The sequence below is a fragment of the Mesocricetus auratus genome, unplaced genomic scaffold (genome assembly GCF_017639785.1).
Source record: "Mesocricetus auratus isolate SY011 unplaced genomic scaffold, BCM_Maur_2.0 Super-Scaffold_100676, whole genome shotgun sequence".
Taxonomy (NCBI): domain Eukaryota; kingdom Metazoa; phylum Chordata; class Mammalia; order Rodentia; family Cricetidae; genus Mesocricetus; species Mesocricetus auratus.
This window is the reverse complement of record NW_024429266.1, coordinates 98,546,098-98,567,044: the sequence shown is the minus strand read 5'-3', so window position 1 is coordinate 98,567,044 and position 20,947 is coordinate 98,546,098. Positions and strand designations below refer to the sequence as shown.

At 54.8% G+C, this 20,947-nt stretch overlaps 1 protein-coding gene across 2 annotated transcripts in view; it reads left to right on the top strand.

Annotated features, from left to right (window-relative positions):
* Positions 1 to 75: 75 nt before the first annotated feature.
* The window catches only part of Kdm4b (lysine demethylase 4B), an 83,074-nt gene continuing 62,202 nt past the window's right edge, over positions 76 to 20,947 (top strand). For both annotated transcript variants that reach the window (XM_040739218.1, XM_040739217.1), the window contains exons 1-2: positions 76 to 214; positions 15,564 to 15,668. The gene's annotated coding sequence lies outside the window, so the exon portion shown is untranslated. The remainder of the gene's footprint in view (positions 215 to 15,563; positions 15,669 to 20,947) is intronic.

The window sequence follows — 20,947 nt, the reverse complement described above, 5'->3', positions numbered from 1 at the left end:
GCCCCGCCCTCTGAAGCTTCGCCTCCCCGCCCGAGGCGCTTGCTGAGGGCTCGGCCGCGAGCGAACGAACGATCGAACCAGCGAACGAACAGGGCGAAGGCAGGAGCCGAGCGGCCTGAGCGAGCGAGCGAAGCCCGGCGGGGGCGACGCGACGCGGCTGAGCACGCGCCGCTCAGCTCGCTGTCCACACTCGGGGCCGCGCGCGCCGCGCCAGGTGAGTGTGCGATCGGCAGCGGCGCTCCGCAGCTTCCAGGCCCCTCCGGGGGGGCCGCGCAGCCGCCATGCCTGCCCCCGCGCCGCGCCTCGCGGCTACCGCGCATACTCTAGGCCGAGGCTTCGGCTGCGGCCTACTTGGCTCCGCGGGGCGGTGGGGTACGCCGGGCTTTTGTCCGCTTGGACGAAGCTGCTGTTTGTTGATCGACAAAGCGATTGTGTGCCTGGGAAATGAGGGTGTGTTTTTTTGGGGGGGGGACGATGGGGCCGGACAAAGGCGGGGCGGGGGCGGGGCGCCGCGTCCCCTTTCCAGGGCACAAAAGATGACAGCGTGGGTGGCCCGGTCCTGCTATCCCTTCAGCATCCCCAAATCCGTAAAAATAAGAAAACCCACTCCAAGCCCATGCTCCTCCCAGCTTTTATTTTGGTTCCCTTTAGGGGACACTGGTGCTGTCCCCCCCATCCATCATGCCTTCCAAACTTGACCCCCTCTTGTCCCAGAATCCCTAAATCACCATGTAATCTGCATTTTTTAATTTAAAAGAAAAATAATGCACGTATCTGCTGTTGCAATGGCAGCCTTCCCACCTCGCATCCGTCCTCAGGTCCCTCTGCCTTCCAGCCCCCTTCTCTCTGTAAAGCCATGAATTGTGCAGTTGCCCGCATGCACACCGGTCCAGGGCGTCCCCGGCAGACAGCCCCAGTTTCTTCTTCTCGGGAAGCCAGCAGAGCCGGGGACAGCTGGGGATGGCTTTCCTACCGTCGTGTGCTGGGGGCTTCTGGGGGATCTGCTGGGCGGCTGCTGCGAACCAGGTGCTAGTGTGAGGGTCCCGGTTTGCAGATTTGATGGTGTAACCGGTGCGGTTTGGGCACTGCCGCTCCTGGGCTTCCCCTTGTCCCATCTGTCTGACTGGGGGAGGGGAAGGATGGCATCGCTTTAATAATTCAGTAACACCTGGGGAAGTGTCTTGCCCGAGTTGCTAGTTTTTTCAACTAGCAAGACGGTGGATCCTGTAACATGTTTCAAAAAGCGAAAAGAAAGACTATCTTTCCCTGTGTGCAAGTGGGGTTTGCTCAACCTGCCGCCTGCACCTTCTTAGGCTCTGAGGATCTTGGTTGCAGAAGGTATGGGGGCCCCTGGACGTCTCTGTGTCCCAATAGTTGTGTCTCTGACAGTCCCCGGGCTGGAGTTGCACCGTCCCCAAACAGCTCTTGCCTCAAAATGGGCTCATTAGGTGGGTCTTCAGAGGTTTTCTCCCCCACCAGTAAAGGACTAATCACTCTCTTTAATTCTGTGGTAATTGCTGCCTTCAGAGCCACCAGGAGGGCGTGTCCTCAGACAGGGCCAGCGTTTTCTTTCCCACCCTGCACAAGCAGCAGACAGCTTTCATTTTCCCCTTTCTTTTTTCCCAAACCTCGTGGATGCCCTGTGTCAAAAGTTGCAGGGTCCCTTTGGAAGACACTGGGTGAGTTTCCATGCTCTCCCTGGGAGGGCATAAAGCCCGAGGCAAGAGTTGCCCAGATTGCCATAGGGTGTTTTACCGTTTGGGGTAGAAGTGTCCTTGTGCCAGGTGCTCTGTGTACTTATGTGTGTATATAGGTGCACCTGTGAGTGTGTGCGTTCGGACCTGGGAATGTACAGGTCTAAGTGACAGTGGTTTTCTAATCCTTTCCTCCCAGAGTGATGACCACTCAGGAGACATCCCGGTACAGAGGGGTCTCCAGAGATGCAGTCACTGTTCTGTGGGTATCTGTCCCCAGCCACAGCCTGTCTCCTTCCCTGTCCTGGGGGCACTCCATGCTTCTAGCCTACCCAGCCCTGGCTTAGACTTCAGGTCTTTGCTCCCCCTCCTCTGCTGGGCTCTGACCCCCTTGTTTTGTCCTCCCCTTCCCGTTGTTGTCCTGGGAGCCCCCGCGCTGGGGTAGCCATCTGTCTGTGTGCCATCTGACACCTGTGGGGAGTCACCTGGCCCATCAGTTGGCAGGTTGTGCAAAGCCTCACTCCTGGGGACGGGGGCTCATGGGGAGTGCTGGGAGGAGGCTGATGGAGCCAGCACCCACAATGAGGTCACGTGTGGTGAGGGCCAGAGGCGCTGGCCACGGGATACTTCCGATGGTTGTCTAAAGATCTGGAGGTGGGTGGAGGGTTCAGGGCCTAGTGGCCTTGGGCTTGTCACTTCCTCCAGAACCAAGGTCAGAGCCACCAGGACTCAAAAGCCTCCTGGGAGCAGGGGCAGGGAGCAGACTGTAGCAGATGGGCAGCCTCTGGAGAGAACTGTCACCACAGGCCCTGGGGTGGGGAGCTGGGCTCCATCCACCATCCTTGAAGTTCAGAGGTCCTGCAGCCAGGTAGGTGTCTTTCCTGCTCTGTCCAGCATCTTGACTCCTTTTCCATCTGTAGAGTGGACACCCAGCATGCTCCTGTCCTCAGGTGGCCTTGAGGGTCAAGGGCAAGGAGCCAGGAGCTTGGAAGCCTTCTGTTCTGCTCCACTGTCCCTACTGCCTTGGTCCATTGTAGCTGGTCACCCTTGGAGTGGGCATTCAGAGTACTTGGTGTGTAGCTGGTGACCCCTGGAGTGGGCATTCAGAGTACTTGGTGTGTAGCTGGTGACCCCTGGAGTGGGCATTCAGAGTACTTGGTGTGTAGCTGGTCACCCCTGGAGTGGGCATTCAGAGTACTTGGTGTGTAGCTGGTCCTCATCTCCTTGCCAGGACCTCACCCAGGTCCCTCCACAGGAGACCTGGGGCTTGGCCTCAGCCCTGTACATCCACCTGTACATCCCTGTACATCCACCTGCTTCTTTGTCCCAGCTCCCGGCCCCGGCCACCCTCAGTGCCTAGTGGTTCTGTTTGCTCCTGCCCCCACTGGCCCTGCCTCCAGTCCAGGCCTGTAATTGCACAGACGGGATTTGCCTGCTACCAGCCTTGGCTCCCCACGCCCACCCTGTGCAGGTCCCACTCTGGCAGCCTTAGGTCTGTGGAGGCGGCACTGACACCCCTCCTTTTGCTGTACCCTGTCCTGTTGCTTTGATCAACTTGTCACTAATCAAATTGGGTTGACTCATTTCTTTACTCTTGGTCTTCTCCACAATGATGTCCCTGAATTCATGGGGTGTTCCTGGGCTGGCTGCTTCAGAGAGGGTGACAGGGACCTAGTGACTCACTAAGCCTTAAAAGTAGTGTCCAGCTAGGCAGGTCACAGCGGTAAGGCATGAGACCCTGGCTCCACCCCAACACCACAAAAATGACTTTAAAGTAATGAATTGATTTTTAAAAAGACGTCTCAGATGAGTTGGTTTTCTATTCACCGACATTGGGTGTGGTCTGCTCTGGGAACCTCTTCTTGGCTGGATAAGGTGTCAGGGACTCTGTCATTTTCCCACCTTCTGTGTCCTTTCCAGTGGGGATAGGAGAGCATGAGACATCACTACCCAAAGCCACTCCAGAAAAGTAAAGTCTACTAAAAATGAAGCTTTGGGGCCGGGGCTGGGCTGGGTAAGGACAGTGCGAGCCTAAGCATGCGCTCAGCATTGGGTTCCAACTGGGTGTGGATCCCAGCACTCTGGAGGTGGAGGCAGGAGAATGGAGAGTCCCAGGCTAGCCTGGGATACATAGAGGGACCCTGTCTTGAAACACAGCCACCATGAAACCACAGCTGGGGAAAGGGCTCAGTGGATGGGGGCTGCTGTTGTGCAGGCGCAGGCCCGAGTTCTGATACGAGCACTCATGTAAGAGCCAGCCATTGCAGGTGTGCCTGCAGCCCCAGCACATGCCCATGGGGAGGTGGGGACAGGAGGGCCTCAGGGCAGCCAGCCTAGGTCAAGTGTTGAGCTCCATTTTCTGCAGAGACCAGGAGAATGAGGTTGAGGGTGATGGAGGACACCCATGTTGACCTCTGGCTTCTACCACACATGCCCCCCCAAAAAACAGCCACAAAGAAACAAGGTTAGTGTGGGGGTGAGGCTTAGTGTCTGCTCTCCTGGCACTTGTGAGGTCCCGGGTTCGTCCCAGCACCAGATAGATGACAGCGAGGGCAGAGCTTCCTAGTTTGGTGTAGCCTTTCCTCACTTTGGGTGACAGTTCCTGTGGTGTAAGAGCACAGGAGCACATACCTAGCTTTTGGGCCTCGTGGGATCGCCCTCCCCTGGTGGGTCCATGGAGTCTCTTCTCTGGGTGGCAGATGTGCCAGGGACCCCTGGGCATGGTGGGACTAGGGAGCCCAGTGGGTCTCAGCGCTCCCTCAGACTGCTGTGTTCTCCCCAGGAGATTAGAGAGGGTCAGCCATGAGGCCGTCTCTAAAGTGTGCCACCATCTCAGGGAAGGTGAGGCGAGGGACAGGGAGCAGAACCACCCTCTTAGGGATCACTGGTACCCTGGGGGCCTGAAGATGTCCCCTGCTATGCTTCCAGGCGGTAGCCACCACAACCCAAGCCAGAGACACCAGTGACCTCACTTAGTACAGGGAACCCTTCGGGTTCAGGTGTGCAACTTCTGCCTGTCCCTGTGGCTCTCCACCAGATGATTGGTTGCAGCTGCTTGGCATCGGTCTCCTGGAGTGGCGGCAGCCCCTGGGGTGGCATGCTGTTCCTGCTCCCCCTGTGTAGTTGGGCTGAGTGTATCTGTGGCATGAGCAGCAGCCAGTGGGCAGAGCCTGATGTGCGAAGGTTATCTTAGCACTGTGGGTAATCTGGCCAGGAGCAGCTGACCTGGGGGATGGTCCTAGTTTCTTGGAGGTGCACCCTTGGGGTCACACCTGTCTATGCTGGGTGACGATGGACAGAGGAAGGAGGAAGGTATGTTGGGGTCATGGCCTTGGAGACCCTGAGAGGCAGACCAGGAGGAGGGGTTTCTCTTGGTCTCTGGACTCCCCAGTGCCAGGGCCCCATGGAGATAGGCAGTGGGTTTCTCTCAGGAGCGCTCAGCCTTACAGTGTGAGGGCTTCTGCTTCCTCCCCCATGGGATGGCTCAGTGGTTAGACACAGTACCTGGAGGTCTACCAGCTGCATGACAGTGATCCTGTTGTGGCCATGTCTGGCATCTCTGGAAGTCCTTCCACTAATGTGACCCCACTGTAGACGTAGCAAGCTCTGGCCCTCGCTCATGTAGGGTGTTGCCTTCAGAGTGAACTGCCCCAGGCAGTGTTGCTTTAGGAAATGATTAGTTTTGGATATAATTTTTGTTTTTGTTTTTTTATATTTTATTTATTTATTGTGTATACAGTCTTCTGCCTGCATGCCAGCAGAAGGCACCAGATCTCATTCAAGGTGGTTGTGAGCCACCATGTGGTTGCCAGGAATTGAACTCAGGACCTCTGGAAGAACAGTCAGTGCTCTTAACCGCTGAGCCATTTCTCCAGCCCATAATTTTTGTTTTGTTTAGTTTTCTTTTTCAAGACAGGGTTTCCTAATACCTATGGAGCCAGTCCTGGAACTCAAGCTGTAGACCAGGCTGGCCTCAGAACTCACAGAGATCCTCCTGCCTCTGCCTCCCGAGTGCTAGAATTAAAGGTGTGTGCCACTGCTGCCTGCCGTGAATGTGTGTGTGTGTGTTTAAAACAATATTTATTGGGGGGGCAGGGCGTTTGCCACAGCACACATGTGTAGGTCTGGGGGTCAGACTTGGCAGCAAGCGCCTTTACCTACCGATCCCTCTTGCAGACCCTCACATTTCTGAGCCACAGTAGAAGGTAAAAGCAGAGCAGGTGAACTGGGCCTCAGTGCGAGCTGCCAGTAGTCACAGGTATCTTACTCCATGTTGCTTTGTAAAAAAAAGTTTTTACTTATTTCATGTGTGTGGGTGTTTTGCCTGTGAATCTGTTTGGTGCCTGCTGAGGCCAGAAGAGGGCGTCAGACCCCCAGAGCTGGAATTACAGGCAGTTGTGAGCTGCCTTGGGGTTTCTGGGAACTGAACCTGGGTCCTTGGCGAGGACAGCCAGTGCTCTGACCACTCACTGAGCCATCCCTCCAGCATGTGGGAGGGAGCAGGAGGCCTCACACTGCCTATTTGCTGTGCTTGTGATCTGAGCCACCAGCTGCCTAGAGGCATGAGGGCGTGGATCAGGGGTGAGTACCAGCCATAGCACACCAGATCCCAGGCTTGTTCCCCTATACCCTAGAAAGTGTGATACAAGAGCCAACTACAGGGCCCTGGTGACAGCCTCAGCAGGTAAAGGGGTTTGCTTCAAACCCTGACTACCCGCACTCAATCCCCAGTCCCTGCCAGCTGTCCTCTGACTTCCATGTGCTTTCCTTCCCCCGAAACAAATAATAAAAATAAATCGGAGTAGAGCAGTGGTGGTGCATGCCTTAATCCCAGCCCTTGGGAGGCAGAGGCAGGTGGATCTCTGTGAGTTCAAGGCCAGCCTGGTCTACAGTGAGTTCCAGGATAGCTTCCAAAATAATACAGAGAAACCCTGTCTCGAAAAACCAAATAAATAAATAAATAAATAAATAAATAAATAAATAAATAAATAAAAATAAAAAATAAAAAAATGAGCTGCAGAGTTTGTTTCCTGAGATGAGTCCTGGAGTTAGCACAGGGTGTGTGTAGGGGGCGGGGCAGGCACCAGGGGGCCTCCTGGGCTCTGTCCCCGAACTGGGTTCCTGCAGGTGATGTGGGCAGAGAGTCCGAAGGGGAGCAGACCACACATGTGAAAGTCCTGGGCTTGTGATGCCAGGGCGAAGGAGCTGATGTTCCCAGGGCTCCCAGCTGTCGTGGTCAGCCTTGGGGAGTGTCAGGGCGATGGTCCTGTGTGGCAGAGCAGCCTTCGGCAGTGCTGGTGAGCCTGGCACCTCTGCTGTGTGGCAGCCTTTGCATGTGCCCTGAACTGCCTCAGGACAGGGTTGGGGGGCTGAGAGCGGTGTAGGGGAGGGGAGGGGGCCCTGGGTCATCAACATTTCCTGGTCCAAGTCATGACAGTCAGTGATGTCTCTGACTGCACCACGTCTGACTTTGCTGTCACCTCGGCGTCCTCTCCCCAGCTCTCACCTTTATTTCCCGAGCTGTTGGGAAGGTTTAAGGTGCATCATAGAACGCATCCTCCTCCAATCCATGACCTCCTGTCAGGTGACAGGAGGGGCAGTGCCTCCTCCTCGCTCCTCTGAGGGCTGGGGCCTCTGTTCTCAACATTTCCACCCGTGCCATTGTTGTCTCCTGTGCCCTCCACACCCACCTCTGGGTGGCCTTGGGCAAGCCATGTTCTGCCCTGTGTCTCCTTCACCGACTGGGACCGTGCAGTGATGGTTCCTGCTTTAGATGGCTGTGGTGCAGGGCTGGCAGCCTCTGTGTATGCGTGCATGTGTGTGTCCATGCGTGTCCATGTGAGTGTGTGCACATGTCCATGTATGTGTGTGTGCATGGGTGTGTCCATGTGAGTGTGTGCACATGTCCATGTATGTGTGTGCGCATGCCTGTGTGCATGGGTGTATCTATCGGATGCCCCTGACTGAACTTGCTAGCAACCCTGCCCTGAGCTTTGAGGGCTGTCCTTCAGCCAGAGGAGGCTGTAGCAGGTGAAGGAACCTGTCTTAAGTCACTGGGCTCAGTGAGCCCAAGGATGATGGCAGGGGCATCCAACTTCATCTTTGGTCTCCTAGACACTGGGTATGGTGTCCGATGAAAGGCTAGCTCATGGGTCAGTAGACAGATGCCGGCCAAGCCTGGTACTCAGTAGCCGAGGATGTATCCAGAGGCCTGCGGCGTGTGCAACAGGCTGTGTCTGCTTGTGGGGAGTCTCTTGCCTGGGGTACTGGGGAAAGGGACAGACAGGTGGCTCTCACTATTCTGCTCCCCTCTGAACTGGCGGTGCTGAGAAGTCCTGGCTTTCTGAAAGGCTGACCATATTCCAGCATTGACTTAGTTTTCATTTTATTGTGTTGTTTTTACAAACTTTTAGTGTGTTTATTTTGTGTATATGTACATATCAGTGTGCCTGTGGAAGGAGTCCACTGCAGGGGGTCCTGGGGCTGATGGCTGGCACTGGTCATTCTTTTTTTTTTTTTTCCAAGATAGGGTTTCTCTGTGTAACATCCCTGGCTGTCCTGGAACTTATTCTGTAGACCAGACTGGTCTCGAACTCACAGAGATTCTCCTGCCTCTGTCGTTTGAGTGCTGGAAATAAAAGTGTGTGCTACTACCTCCCAGTTAACTGGTCATTCTTACGTTTGTCCTAAGCCAGTTCCCCTGGCCTGATTGGTGTTATTTAATTGCACTGATTATTTGTCCCAGTGAGTGTGTGTGCTCACTCATGTGTATTCGTGGCGGGGTCAGTGTGCGGATTTGTGCTTCCAGGCCTGTCCTCTGCTTTCGTCTCTGAGATAAGGCTTCATGAACCGGAAGGTTACCCGTCAGGATGGGCTACCCACCAGCAAGCAAAACCTGCTTGTGTCTCCCCACAGCTCTGGGGTACAGGCACGGTTTTAGACCCCCACATTGGGTCACTCTGCAGATGTCAGGGTCTCCCTTCACTTTGTCCTTCACCCAAGCCACCTCAGGCAACTGTGGGCAGTTGTTGGTACCTCTACTATTGAGGGCATCCTTCCTCCTGCCTGGGACTCCTGACAAAGTTGTGTGATCTGTCATTCATGGCACTGATAGGCCCCATCTTGACTCTGTGGTAGCCTGTCAGTAGAAAAAGAATCCAGGGTCAATGTGGCGTATGTCCTGTTATTCTTTCTTACGAGGAACAGTCCCTTAAACCTGTGTGGGTTTCATGAGGTCAGGCCCCAGATGTGGCAGGAGACACGCTACTGTGTCCTTGTAGTGTGGGTGCAGAGGCCCCGCTGTGGACCCATCCTGTTTGGGGTGACATGAATCTGACCTCCACGTGCACTGTGTTCCTTAGGGGTGTTGAGGGAGACATTTGAACTGTGAGAGCTCGCTGTTGGTCCCCACTCAGAAAAGCTGTGGAGAGAGAAGGGCATTTCGTGCCATGGTTCTGTGCCCGTCTGTTACCTGCCTTCCATTCTGAGGTGTAGCAACTTTCTCCTCCCTGGGCCGCTGGTGACTCCGCTCCTCCACGGCCATGTCCCTGCTAGTGCAGCCTCACCTGCTGCCCTGAGGTGGATTCCTGGATGGTCCTCCTAGGAGCTGAGCCTTGTGCTGTCTTCCTCAGGGCTGTGGTTGCTTCTAGACCATCATCAGCATTGCAAGGCCACCGTGTACACTGAAAGTACAGGCCTGTGACAGTTTCTGATTCCAAACGGAGGGACATGTCTGTATGTACAGCTAATCTGGGTGGACATTTTCTTTTTCTTTTTTCTTTTTTTTTTTGAGACAGGTTTCTCTGTCCTGGAACTCGCTCTGTAGACCAGGCTGACCTCCAACTTACAGAGATCTGCCTGCTTCTGCCTCCCAAATACTGGGATTAAAGGAGTGTGCCACCGCCGCCTGTCCCTAAATGGACATTTTGTCCATCCACGTACCTGGCCTTCCATCCATGTTCCTGTTTACCCACAACCCATCTACCCCACACCTCCCCCCGTCCACCTCCTCGCCCATCTCCCTTCTCCACCCTCTTTCCAGCAGCCGTGCTGAGTCCTCGCCAGGGCCTGCAGCTCTCTTGGAGAGTCCCTGCGTCCTCAGCTCCCGTGACAAGCTTCCCGTGCTGACAGTGGGATCCACTCTGTGCACTGGGAGCCCCCCAGAGGAACCACATCTTCCAGTTTGTCTTGGGCACACAGCTCTGGCTTTGTGCAAGTTCTGTGGTTGTGTCCCCTGCCCTCCATGCTGCTCTCTTGAAATAAAGTCGTGTGTTTGGTCCTCCTCCTGTCTGAGCAGGGACCCCTCTGCCTTCACAGTCTGCTTGCTGCCGCCTTTGGAAGGTGGAAGTGGGCGGGTTCAGGGTTGGGTCTGTTGGGAAGGTGCATGGTGCCCGTGTTACCTCCTTCCCCACTGCCCTACAGTGCACTGTCCTTGGTACCAGGCTCAGACTCCTGAACTCCCTGCTCCTGCTGTCAGCATCTGGGAATGGAGCCCACAGGCTAGCCTCTCGTGCTTCCATGCAGATAGCCAGTGTCCTCTGCCCAGCCTGTGTTGTGTCCCCAGTGTGGGCAGACATCCTGCCGCAGCAAAGGCCTCCCCCGCCTGCCTCCTCCCCTAACCATATGCCATTCCCCACCTCACCAGTAGGGAGCGCTGCTCTCATTCACATGCCTGCAGTCTGGACTGCAGGGACCTCTTGGCTGGTGTCAGCTTCCTGAGCTAGGTCAGCCACCTTGTCAAAGTAAGGCCATCTTCCTGTCTACCCCAAAGAAGTTGGTTTTTGCCATTCATTCATTTTCTAGGAGGGTTTCGACCTTTCCTCCAACTTTTATTTAGTTCTTAAATTGCATTTGTTTCTTTACCCTCTGTGTGTGCACGAGGGTGGCCCTTCTCAGTGTGTGTGGGAGCCCAGGGGACAGTTTGCAGGAGTCTCTTCTTCACCGTGCAGGATGCCAGGCCTGGCAGTAAGTGCCTTTACCTCCTGAACTGTCTCAGCCCCCAACTTTTACTGTTTATTTACTTGGTAACTTTAAAATTTTATTATTTAATTACATTATGTGTGTGTGAGTATGGAGACCAGAGAGTGACAGTTTCTCTGGAACTGGAGCTACAGGTGATTGAGAGACATCTGAGAGAGCAGCCGGTGTGCTTAGCCACTCAGCCACTCTCCAGTCCTCCAACTGTGTTTCATTTAATTTTCTTCCTTTCTCTCTTTCCGTTTTCCCTTTCCCTTTCTTCCTCCATCCTTCCCTCCCTCTTTCTTTCCTTCCTTCTTTTGTTCTTTTTCCTCCTTCCTTCCTTCCTTCCTTCCTTCCTTCCTTCCTTCCTTTCTTTCTTTCTTTCTTTCTTTCTTTCTTTCTAAGACAGGGTCTTGAACTCGCAGAGGTCCATCTGCATCTGTCTCTTGGGTGCTGGGATTAAAGGTATGTGCTATGCTTGGCAGTTTTAAAACCTTTAAAATTTGACTTTTGCTATTTTTTGAGGCAGAGTCTGGTTGTGAGCCCAGGCTGGCTTCAAACTCATGCATCCCCTGCCTCAGCGCTTGAGATCGGGGATGACAGGCACACATCATCCTGAGCTACACCCTGGTCCTCTCACCGTCCTCTTCTGTTGCTGTAACAGAATTCTGGGGCCCAGTACAATTGACTTAAAGAGAAAAGGCAGTTCTGCGCTGGCAAGAGGGCTCAGTGGGTAAGGTGGTTGCTGCCAAGCTTTACTCTGATGGCAGGAACCACCTTCTGTAGGTCGTGCTCTGATCTCCACCGCACCAATAAACAAATGAGCCGGGTGTTGGTGGCGCACACCTTTAATCCCAGCAGTCGGGAGGCAGAGGCAGGCGGATCTCTGTGAGTTCCAGGCCAGTCAGGTCTACAGGACAGCCAGAACTGTTACACAGAGAAACTCTGTCTTGAAAAAACAAACAAACAAACAAACAAACAAAAACCAAAAACCAAAACCAAAACAAACCCAAAGGAAAGAAAAATGAAAATGTAATAAAAATAATTTTCACAGCAGCTTGTCTTTTACTTACTCCGCTAAGACATCTGTCCCCAATATCTGCCTGATTGCCTGTCTCCTCAAGCCTCTGTGTGATCTTGTGATTATTATGGGTTAGACCACAACAGTAACATCAGATTCCAAGGGGGTGGGGCTATGGATGGACGGACAGCTCATGTTCTTCTAGAAAATGGCGAGTGTGCTGTTGGGGACACAGGGTCTTTGATCTGTATTCTTGAGTTCTCCTGGGAAAGGTGGAGAGATTCCCGGGCATCACTCCGTGCCAGGGCCTGACCCTGGGAGAAGCCAGTGGCCGGCTGTTGGGCCATCTGCGTCCATCCTGTTGTCTGAGGCTCTAGCCTTACAGTTATCCTCCCTTGGCTTTAAGCCCTGGATCTTGGGGCTCCGGGAGTCCTCACTGTCCACCTGCCAGGCTCTGCCTGTACCCTGGGTCTCCAGGGATGACAAGTTGGATTGATGTGGCCAAGGGTCCTACTCCCTGTGGCAAGGTGCAGAGTGCAGCCTTCTCCTGTCTTCCTGACACTGGGCCCACCCTGCCTCGTCTCTCCTGGATGACATCCCCATAATGCCCTGGGCCAGTCTCTGTGTCCCCACCATGCCCTGGGCCAGTCTCTGTGTCTCCCTGCCGTGCCCACCCCTCCTGCTCCTGCTGACTTGGGGGCAGGTGCTGGGTGCCTGGGCTCTTTGTCATATTACACCGGAGGGCGTTGGCAAGCCTGTGTGGCCTGTCCCTGGTCATCTGTGTTGATCGTCCTGTTGGGGAGTGGGTGCTGGGAAGGAGATCTGCAGAGGAGTTCCCAGTATCACCCCCTTGAGCCCTTTGGCTGGGATCTGTGTGACCACTTCAACCAGGGCTCTATCCCAAGGATGCCGGGGACAGACAGCCTCTCCTGATGCACCCAAAGCTCACTGTGGGGTGCAGAGTCTGTCTCCAGCCACTCAGGGAACCTCTCTCTGTGGTTGCCATCTTAGGGACTTTAGCTAGGGAGGAGTTTCGAGTCAGGGAGTTGTGGGCTCCTGGACTCTTGTCATGACTGGCTGCTACCTGCTGAGGCGGTGACTTTCTGTTTGGCCCCTTGGTCTCTCCGGTGACTGGCCTGGACTGAGCAGATGTGAGCACCCTAATGGATAGAGTCAGGGTCTCCATGCTGTGCTGGAGTCGCAAATGCAGACATTCTGGGAAGATTTCTCTCTGGGGGACGCTAGGCAATGTTTGCCCCTCACAGTTAGACCAAGCAACAAACCAGAGTCCCCCCTAGGGAACCAATGGCTTACTTTTTAATTTTTGTTGATTTTATAATTGTATTACCACTATGTATTACTTACATATAGGTGTTTTGCCTGAATGTATGTCTGTGTGTGGGGCATCAGATCTGGAACTGAGGTTTCAGGTGGTTGTGAACTACTGTGGGGGTGTTGGGAATCGGACAGGGATCCTCTGCAGAATGGCTAGTTCTCTTAACCACTGAGCCATCTCTCCACCTGACTGGACCCTCCTCCATTGATCACTACCTGAGAAAATGCACTACAGCTGGGTCTCATGGAGGCCTTTCCTCAATTGGTGCCTCTAGCTTACGTCAAGTTGGCATGAAACTAGCCAGCGCAAATGGTGAGCTCTCTGGCCTTTGTCTTGTTGAATGGTGAAGACTTTATGTTCTGGGTGCTGATCTTAGACCTGTGGCTCTTGGATATTCCCAGACTGTCTCTCCCTTTCATCATGGCGGCCTTTGAGTTTAGAGCCAGCCCAGTGTGTGTTCTCTTACATCTTGTCTGAAAGTTACCTGCTTCAAAGCCATACATATCTGCATTCTAAAAATTTGATGTATAGCCGGGCAGTGATGGTGCAACACCTTTATTCCCAGCACTTAGGAGGCAGAATCAGGTGGATCTCTGTGAGTTTGAGGACAGCTTGGTCTACAGAGTGAGTTCCAGGACAGTCAGGGCTACACAGAGATACCTTGTCTCGAACAAAAAAAAAAAAGAAAAGGAGGAGGAGAAGGAAGAGGAGGAGGAGGAGGAGGAGGAGGAGGAGGAGGAGGAGGAGGAGGAGGAGGAGGAGGAGGAGGAGGAGGAGGAGGAGGAGGAGGAGGAGGAGGAGGAGGAGGAGGAGGAGGAGGAGGAGGAGGAGGAGGAGGAGAAGAAGAAGAAGAAGAAGAAGAAGAAGAAGAAGAAGAAGAAGAAGAGGAAAACAATTTGATGTTTGATTTTAAAATTTGGTCTGAACCCATTTAGAATAAACTGTGTATGGTGTGAGGTCAAGGTCCAATTCATGCTTTTCCACATAGACTGCAGGATCTTTTCTTGAACAAAACCCACTCCCTCCCTGTTACTGGGTCTAGTCTTAGCACAGACCTTCCACATGGGTCTGTTCAGGTACATCAACTCTGGTAGCTCTCGAGTGCCCTTGACCAGGACTAGCCATGCTGGGACTGGAACCCAGGGCACCCCAAGTTACCCCCCAGCCTTATTTGTTCAATGCTTGTAGCTTTGCCACCTTGAGCCATCTGGTCCTGTCTGCTCAGGCTGAATGACCTCCCACCTTGTTCAGAGAGCCCCAGACTAGCTGGGGAGGGTAGAGCCTTCCCTGGGGTCTCAGCCTGGTGCTCATCATAATCTGCTGTGCTGGTGCCCCAGAGTTCCTGTCTCCACAGCCCCCGCCCCCTCTCCCGCCCCCCAGCATCACGACTAAGTGCTGCTCCTTACCTGGCTGCTGGGACTCCAGCTCAAGTTCATGTGCTGCGCAGCAAGGCAAGCACTCTCCCCACTGAGCGATCTTTCCAGCCGCTCTGTTGGTGGCTCTGTTCCTTCAGACGGTTGTGAATTGGTGCTGGGAGCTTGGTACCCAACAGGCCCAGAAGCAGAGTGGGAGGTGAGGGTGTAGGGAAAGTGGTGACGTTGCACTGTGCAGGGGTGAGGACGGGAGCCTGAGGGGCGGTGGGGCAGTCTCCAGACAGCAGAGAAGAAGGGGGTCCTTGCTGATGCTGGACTCGAAGGATTGGCCCAGGGTCTCCTGAAGATGTATGGTGACAGTGGGGTAGGGCATGGTGTGGCCATGGGTGCCGGGAGGAAAGGTGTCAGCTTCACACTGTTAGGGCGAGCTTCCCTTAGGGCCATGGCCATCCAGACTGGACACATAGGCAGTAGTGAAGGGAGCTGGAGCCCAGGACATTGCAATAGGAGGCACAGGTTAGGGGCAGAGGTTGCAGGTTGGTGACCTCAGCTATAGGCTCCCATCACAAGGTCCCAGGAGGCACAGGTGGTGGCCACAGAGGTCACAGGTTGGTAACCTCAACCACAGGGTTCCATCACAAGGTCTCAGTGCCACACTGTAGTGGCACTTCCTATCACCAAGCCCTGATGATCATTTGAGTCCCCCACTAGAAGGTGGCTGACTGGCAGGGACCCATTACCTCCCTCTGGAGGCCTGGGGCTTTGGAAGGAGCCAGGCACTTTCTGTTTTTTAAGACCAAGTGTTAAATAACCTAGGCTGACCTCAGACCTGGTGTGGCTGAGGCTGGTTTCAGATCCCTGCCATCCTTCCTCCTCCTCCCGATGCTGGGGTGATAGGCATGTGCCATCATACTTGACTAAACTTGAAAATCAGTAGCTGTTTGTGGCTTCTGGCTTCTAGAAGCTTCTTTGCTGTCACTTGACTGCTCCGGACTGACTGCACTAGCTCACAGTTGGGCCAGCACAGATCTGGGGACAGCCTGCATGTTGTTGAGAAGTGACAAGGGCTGGGCAGTTGTGCCAGGTCAGTGTCCCTGTCAGAGGTGGCGCTGGAAGGGCGGGCGAGACAGGCAGGGACGGCGCCGTGCCGTTCAGTGTCAGCTTTCGTCTGTATCTTGCAGGACGCTGCTGCCACTGGAGGTGCCGGACAGAAAGTAACCCTGACTGCTTCCTTGAGCCTGGGTCATTTGTCCACCTCAGCCCCTGGAATCTCCTGGAACCCCTAGGTAAGTACAGCAGTGACGCAGGCTTCTCTCAGCACTGCTCTCTGGGTCCTCTTGCACTGAGGTAGGACCTGGAGCTCCTGTGCGTGTTGGTCTCTGGGACACCTTCTGTGGTTCTGTGGGGATGTGGGCCCTGTTCCCTTCATCCGCCCACAGCAAGAAGTTGGGATCAGGGATGGGCTTGGGTCTCCAGCAGTGGGAAGCAACTCTTAAAACACCTTTAAAACAGTGGATGTAAGGTAGGGGTGGTGACACACACTTTTAATCCCAGCACTTGGGAGGCAGAAGTAGGTGGATCTCTGAGTCTGAGGCTAGCCCGGGTTACATAGTGAATTCTGGTATAGCCAGGGCTACATAATAAGCCCCTATCTTGAAAAGAAACAAAAAACACCAAAACAGCACCAAAATTTGTGTGGATACTGAGCTAGAGCGATGGCTCAGTGGCTAAGAGCAGTGGCTGCCCTTCCAGAGAACTGGGCTTCAGTTCCCAGCTCCCATGTCGGGCGCCTGCAGCTGTCTGTAGCTCTAGTTCTCAGAGACCCCTGGCATCTGCAGGCACCTGTACCCATGGGCACACAAAACTGTCTTCTCCTTTGCAGGGCGTCGCTGTTGTTCACATGGATCATAGACATTTCAAAAATCCCTTATAAATGAAAGAGCCTGTTTATGCGGTAGTATGTGTTCACACACACGTGTGTGCATGTGTTTCTGGAGCTGTGGTGAACCCAGGGCCTTGTGCATGTTCGTACATGCTTAGCACAGGCCTCACTCCAGCCTGCTTGTGAAGTGTGAATCATGTTAACCGCGCTGTCTGGTGCTTGCCATGTTTCTGGGTGGCCGTCAGAGTCCCTGCCTAACATGGGCTTTTCTTCTCAATGAAGCCCTTCAATCCTGTCACCCTCTCGTACCTCAGGTCCCTGTGTGCAGGGGCTAGGGACACAATCCAGGACCCGGTGAGCAGAACTTGGGCAGTGCCACTACACCACACTCCAACTTGGACAGGCCTAATACAGGAGCATCTGTAGTGGCCCAGAGCTCCCCAGGAAGGGGCCGGGCTGAGAAAGGCCCGGATGGGGTCATTGAATTGCAGTAACATTGGGGGTTTCAGGTTGGGCTTCATTTTGGCGGTGGAGATGCTGCTGTGAATTGGGTTAATTGCCACCTCTTAGTTCAGGGATGAGTTCCAACAAAGTGGTTTTGCAGGGCCACTGAACTGGGCAGGCCGCTGCAGACTAGAGCTGGTGAGGCCTTTCCTCTTGCTGTTCATAGGGACGCCACAGCTCAGAAGGGCCAGGCTGCAGCGGGGGTGAGGTCCTCGGGTCCATATCTGTCTGGGAAATAAAACTTGGTTAGTTTACAGCTGGAACAATGGAGCCTTGTACAAGAGATTACTATCTGTAGGGCTCAAAATGGCCAGAGCCACTGTCCACACAGGCACTGTGACACTGGTGGGCAGGAGTGATGGACAGGTGGGGACCTGGCTAGAGAGTTGCTCTGTCTTAACCTGAAACACTCAGCTGTGTTCAGGCTCAGCTGTGCCCCCCCCGGCAGCCTTTGCCCTCAGGCAAGGTGCGCAGAGCCAGGGTGAGCTCAGGGAGTGAAGAGTGCGTGCTGAGCCTGGCTGTCCTCAGAGCTCCCCAGAAGGAAACTAAGGACTCCACAGTGCGGCCTTGCCCAAGAATGGTGCTTGGGACAGGCAGGTCCTGCGGCTCTCTGTGAGGAGCCTCCACTCAGGCCCACTGCCAAGAGTGGATGGCTCAGTCGTTTGTCGTATATTCAGGGTACTGCAGCTACCACCACCGTTGAGTTCCAGAACATCCCATCACCCCAAAAGGAAGCCCTATTTCCCCAGCCTCAGGCACCCACAAATCACTGCCCGGCCCTCAGTGGGTGGGTCCTCCCCCATTAATCACTAATCAAGAAAATGCTCTACAGGCTTGCCTGCCTGCAGATAGATCTTTTTTTTTTTTTCTCCATGCAGTTAGAACTTATGGAGACATTTTCTTTATTGAGACTCCTTCCTCTCAAGTGACTCTAGCTTGTGTCAAGTTGATGTAAAATTAGCCAGCATGTGTGGCATTTTGTTTTTGAGTCTCTCACTGAAGCTCATCTTCAGGCCCCTTCATGCTGTGTGTGTCTGAGTCTGACTCTTGTTCAGGGCTGCCTAGTATTCCAGTGTATGGCTGGGCCACTCTTTACCATTGTGTATCTTGTCTGTGTTGGCTGCTGTATGGGACATGAAGTCACTCTTTGGACCTATTTGGGCTCAGGTTTGTGGTGACAGTGGCTTTGGCTGTGGTGGTGTGGATAAGAACGGCCCCCAATCGGTTCATATATTTGAATAGGTGGCACCAGGAGGTGTGGACTTGTGGAGGTTTGTCACTGGGGTGGGCTTTGAGGTCTCAGAAGCTCGTGTCAGACTCGTCTCTCTGCCTGTGGGTCAGGATGTAAAGCTCTCAGCTTGTCTGCGAGCCGCCTGCCACGCGCCCCGCTGTGATAAGGATGGACTAAACCTCAGAAACTGTGAGCCCAGAGTTAAATGTTTTCTTTATCAGAGTCACCGTGGTCATGGTGACTTTTCACAGAGATAGAACAGTGGCTGAGACAGGCCTTCGGAACTCCCTGCCACTCCCAGTGGCTGCCCACCTCCTCTGCAGCTGCCGTGAGAGTGGTCCTGGGCTTTGCAGAGACACGGGAGCAGCACTGTAGTTGTGATCTTGGCTGTGACAGCCCTGGATCACAGCTCAGTCAGAGCTCATGTCACACTCACACTTAAACCCTGTCCCGCCTCCTGCCTCAGCCTCCTGAGAGTCCCCAGACACCCGTCTGTGCCTGCTCACAGATGGTTGCAGCTGAGCAGCTGTAGGGCGTGGCCCGGTGTGACGCCATGGGTCATGGCCCTTGTTCCTGTGCTCTTCCTGTGTCTTTCATTTCCTCCTTTAACAGATGAGCGTGTGGTAGGGCCCAGGCCTTCATGGCCAGGGGCTTGCCCAGCAATTCCCTTCACTCTGGTGGCTTCCAGCCAGTCACACAGGAGGGGATGCATGGAACCTGTACTCCATCTGCATTTGGGGTGCTGAGGCAGGAGGATGGCAGGGCGGGTCCTTGCAGCAGAGAACTGTTACTCCTGTGAGGTAGCCAGGGGATCTGTTCATATGGCTTGTTGGAAGTAAAGACGTTGGCCTAGATGTCCCACATACCCTCGGTAAGCATGGCAGGTCCCTGAAGCTACCTGACAGCACTGCGTGTTGTTCTTGGGATTATGCCACCCCTCAGCTGGCCTTGGGAAGTGCTTGGGAGACAACTGGCCTGTCTCCTCCTGGTACTGCGCCACGCCCACTGCCCACTTGTCCCTGTCACCTGCATGCCTACCCTCCTCATTCCAGGAGTTAAGTAACAAAGTTCCGAGGCTACTTGTGCCAGCCTCTCCGTCCCACAGCCCATCCATCCATCCTGCAGCCCATCCATCCATCCATCCATCCACCCACCCACCCACCCACCCATCCATCCATCCATCCACACATCCACCCACCCATCCACCCATCCACCCACCCACCCACCCATCCCGCAGCCCTTCCACCCACCCACCCACCCACCCCCCACCCCCTCACTCACCCATCCATCCATCCATCCCACAGCCCATCCATCCATCCCACAGCCCATCCATCCATCCATCCATCCATCCACACATCCACCCACCCATCCATCCATCCACCCATCCACCCACCCACCCACCCATCCCGCAGCCCATCCACCCACCCACCCACCCACCCATCCCCCACCCCTCACTCACCCATCCATCCATCCATCCCACAGCCCATCCATCCATCCATCCATCCATCCATCCATCCCGTAGCCCACCCACCCATCCATCCACCCACCCACCCACCCATCCATCCATCCATCCACCCACCCCCCACCCCCTCACTCACTCATCCATCCCACAGCCCATCCATCCATCCATCCATCCATCCATCCACACACCCATCCATCCATCCATCCCACAGCCCATCCATCCATCCATCCCGCAGCCCATCCATCCATCCATCCATCCACCCACCCCCACCCCCTCACTCACTCATCCATCCCACAGCCCATCCATCCATCCATCCATCCATCCATCCACACACCCATCCATCCATCCATCCCACAGCCCATCCATCCATCCATCCATCCACCCACCCACCCACCCATCCATCCATCCATCCCGCAGCCCACCCACCCACCCATCCATCCATCCATCCATCCATCCATGCATCCACCCACCCATCCACCCACCCATCCATCCATCCATCCCGCAGCCCACCCACCCACCCATCCATCCATCCATCCATCCATCCATCCATCCATTCATCCATCCATTCTGCAGCCTCGTCATCCTGTGGCCTGGCTGACCAAGTGAGGCCCTCAGGGCTCTTCCTCTGTGCCCGCCCATTTTGTTCCCACTCCACCCACCCCACCCCTGCTGTTCACTCAGATAAAGGAGGGCAGGGTTGCATGCACAGGATTGGGAGGTCCTCCTGTCACAGCACGTGGGTCTTTGTGCTCAGGATTCACATACAAATGGCACAGAGCAAGAGCAGTGGGGCAGACAGTTCTAGGGGCAAGTTGTTCTCACCTTGCCTGAGCTCTGTGGGCCATCAGGAAACCCACTTTTCTGCTGTGTGGCTTCTGGAGCTGTAGGCTCCCCAACATGAGTCCAGTCACACTCTTGAACCAGACTCGGGGCATCGTGGCCACCCCTCCTGCTGGGGACTGAGCCTAGGTTATGGGGCTCTCATGATGATGGCCCAGGCCCATGGCCAGCTGGGACTTACCAGAGAGTTTGGGGTGTCACCCAGTCACCAGATCTCTAGCAGTAGGGGCCTTCGGGAGCAATAGGGGTTGGGAAGACGCCTCCCTGGGCACCTGGGGGACTCGTCTTCAGTGCCCCCAGGAAGAGCACTCTATTCTCCTGCACTGCTTTGTTTCTCCAGGACGCCCCAGGGCACCCCCAGCCTGTTCTGTCCTGGCCGCAGGTACTGGCTCAGCCCATTGCTGTGCACAAAGGGTCTCAGCCCAGGGACTGTTACTGCACTCTCAGGGCCCTTGGAACGCAGCCCGCAGCCCGTTATCTCCTTAGTCCTGCCCTGGGGTGCACTGTTGTAGGGCTTGAGTAAGGTGGGACAGGTGGGGTACTGGGATGCAGGTGACAGGCCACAGCCACAGTGTCCCATCGAGGCAGCACCCATTGCAGAGGCCCTCTGTGCGCAGACCCTGACTACAACCAGCCTGGCCTGAAA